Here is a 3490-nt window from a genome sequence, read left to right as displayed (position 1 = left end):
AGATGAATGAGGATCTGATGGCAAAGATCAATGATGAGAAAATTAATTAGGCGACTTTCACTATGGGAGTCTTAAAATCTTCGGGTCCAGATGGATTAAATAGTTTATTTTTCTAGAAACATTGAAAAATTGTGAGTAAAGAATTATGGTATAGTTAAACAATTTTTTGAAGAAGGTATCATACCGGGAGGGATAAGTGAGACAACTGTTGTTTTGCTTCCCAAAATGAGTCAATCGAAAAGTTTAAATCACCTTAGACCCATAAGTAGTTGTAATTTTTTGTACAAGATTATAACTATGGTCTTGGTAGGAAGGCTGAGAAAAGTGCTATATGATATTATATCCTCGCTTCAAAGCGCTTTTGTGAAAAGTAGACTCATATAGGATAATATAATAATAGTACAAGAAGCTTTTCACATTTTAAACAAAAAAGGAAGTCTTGAAAGCAAAGATCTAGCTATCAAATTAGACATGAATAAAGCATATGATAGATTAGAATGAAATCTTTTGGAAAGGGTCCTCGAAGCATTCAGTTTTAGTAATGAGAGGGTGAAGTTGATGATGAGTTGTGTGAAGAGTGCTAGTTATAGGTTTAAAATAAATGAAAAGATTTTCTAGCAAGATCAGCCCTCAAAGTGGGGTTAGACAGAGAGATCCTTTATCACCCTATCTCTTTATTTTGGCTATTGAAATCTTTACTATACTCATGGAAAAGGTGGTAAGGGATAATCTAATTTCAGAAATTAGATTAGCTCCCACAGCTCCGTCCATTACTCATTTATTATTTGCCGATGCTTGTATTATTTTTGCAGAGACGCAAGAAGAGGAGCTCTATCAGCTCATTCAAATTAGTAACAACAATATAAAGGCATTAGGATAGAAAATCAATACTAAGATGTCTGGGTTGATTTTTGAAATTTAGGTACCTGTCCAGAGTAGGGTGAATGTAGAAGAGATCACTGACATGGCGTCATAGGAGGATCCCGGAAGATATCTAGGATTGCCAGTGAGATGGGAAAGATAAAAAAATAGAGCATTGGAGTGAATAGAGGAGAAGATACTAAACAAAATATAAGGATGGAAAGAAAAATTACTAAATCATACAGGTAAGGAAGTTTTGATAAAAGGAGTGACACAGGCAATTCCAGTATTTGCCATGAATGTTATCAAATTTCCAAAATCCTTCTGCAAAAGAATTGAAGCATCGATAGCTAGATTTTAGTGGTCGAATAATAAGAAGGAAAGAAGCATTCATTGAAAAAGCTGACAAAAATAACAAGGGGTAAAAAAAAATGGAAGCTTGGGGTTTAAGGACTTAGAATATCAAAACTTAGCACACTTGGCTAAACAAATATGAAGACTGCTAAAAGAGGAGGATGATGTATGGGCTCAAATTCTGAAGGCCATTTATTATCCTAACTGCAGCCTCTAGGAGGCAGTAGAAGAAAAAAAGTCTCATAGATATGGAAGAGCATGTTGGAAGAAAGAGATCTCCTCAAAATAAGGGGTAGGTGGAGTGTAGGAAGTGAATCGGAGATAGATATTTGAAAAGATAATTGGGTGGTTAGAAAAGAAAAACTGGGAAGGTGTGTAGATAGAGGACTTAGAAAAGTATGCAAGTTGATAAGAGAAGAGGAAGGTTGGGATGCGAATAAAATTCTGGACATATTTCCTGGCAACATAGCTGAATTAATATTCAATACACTAATTAGTTCGATCAATAGAAGGGATTATTTCGTTTGGCCGTATAGGAGTGATGGAGAGTACTCAGTTAGACGGGCTACCACAACGTGAAAGAGGAGAAAGATGCCAAGGAAGAGAGCAAAGCATCAACAAGTCAGAATTGGAAGGAAGTTTGGGAGGTAGTTTGGAGGTTACCAGTGCCACAAAAGGTAAGATTGTTTTTATCACTACAAGAAAAATACCCATTCAGCCACACTTTTTTTAAGCTACATTTGAAAAGCGTAGCCTATTCATAGAATAGGCTACGCTTTTCTCCGTGTTGCCTTTTTATAAGAGAAAAGGATACACAAATGCGGCATCATTTAAAAAGCGTAGCCTTAGGTATTATAGAAATCACTTATAAAGCGTAGCCTTATGTTGATATCTATAAATACAATTTTCATACCAAAGGAAACGCTTTTAAAGAGTAGCATATTTGTTAAGTTTTGGGTGCGCTTTAAAAGCGCTGCCTAATGTAAAAAATGCCAAATACACATGTATAGGACACTTGGTGAATTTTTTTTGTTTCTTTTTATGTCTTCTCATCATCGAAGAAGCCCTGCACTCTATCTTCGTCATTCCTTCTTTCCTACCAGAGCACCAAATAAAAAAATCCTAGCCGCTTCTTCAATCTCCCCGTCATTGTGCCCTTCTTCATCGTGCGCCACTGTCACCGTCTCACTCGTCTACTCATCGTTCTTAGTCGTGCTCTGCCGCCGTTCATCCATCTCGCAGCTCTTCCTTGTAAGGTTGTGAAAACCCTAGCCTCCATCGCGCCGCCATCAATCTCACCGTCGCCGCTCGTCGCGCTCAAGGTCGCCACTAGGTTCGTCGTTCTCGAGGTCCCTCGATCCGTCGTCCGCCAATGTTCGCTTTCCAGTCCTGTTTCGCAGTTCTTCGCCGTCGTCCTTCGTCGTGTTTGTCGCCAGCTCGCCGTCTTCGAAGGTCCATGCTCTGTTCCTAAGGGTTATTGATCTTTGAATTATTCTTGAATGGTTTATTTTTTCAATTTTTCATTCATTGATTAATTGATTGTTGATTAGCTCTTACTGCTGTTTGTGATTATTAATTGTAAATATGCTGCTGTGCTGCTGTTCTTTGTGCTTTTGTGACTTAATTGTGATTATATTGTGATGTTTGTGATTATTTCATCCTATATTATTGTTAGTTAATTGGTTTTAATTTTGTTCCTGGGGTTTGAGTTTCTTCTCTAAACTCCCCGGTTGCCTTTGCTCCCTCTGTCTTGGTCCAGAGATTCCGTCTCCACAGGTCGTTTTATTACTACTTTATTTTAATTAACAAGATTGAAGTGGATGTACTATAATTGCTTGAGGTGTGTGATATATTTGATTAATGTGAATGAAGAACACTAGGTTGAGTTGAATTGAAGTGAATCATGGATAAGAGCATGTTAACTGGTTTGGAATCACTTCCAGAAGCTGATCAGCAAAGAATGGCGTCTATGATGTAACATGTTCAAATTTATGATAGGTACTTCCTCTTCACTCTATCTGTTAACTAATTCCATGTGTTTTGATTTGATTTGTGTGTAAATTAATTTAATTTGTTTTGAGTGGCATGAGTGTACTTTTCTCTTTTGTGAATATTATTGCTTCTGAATTTGAAATCACTTTGAAGTGGTATCTCTCAGTTCAGTTGCAGCTTTGATATATATGCAGATTTTTATTGTGATCTTTATGAATATTCCTACCTGCTGATATATATACAGACTTTTATTCTATTTCTTCAAAAAAAAACAATGAGGGAC

The 3490-nt window shown here is 36.8% G+C and overlaps 1 long non-coding RNA gene across 1 annotated transcript; it reads left to right on the top strand.

Moving 5' to 3' along the window:
- Window positions 2704-3156, top strand: LOC110265529. Its single transcript, XR_002351674.1, has 2 exons — window positions 2704-2991; window positions 3088-3156. It is a non-coding gene; the product is annotated as an uncharacterized LOC110265529 (long non-coding RNA).

This window comes from Arachis ipaensis, chromosome B08 (assembly GCF_000816755.2).
Source record: "Arachis ipaensis cultivar K30076 chromosome B08, Araip1.1, whole genome shotgun sequence".
Lineage (NCBI taxonomy): Eukaryota > Viridiplantae > Streptophyta > Magnoliopsida > Fabales > Fabaceae > Arachis > Arachis ipaensis.
The sequence above is the reverse complement of the archived record's forward strand: the minus strand, read 5'-3'. Positions and strand labels throughout refer to the sequence as shown.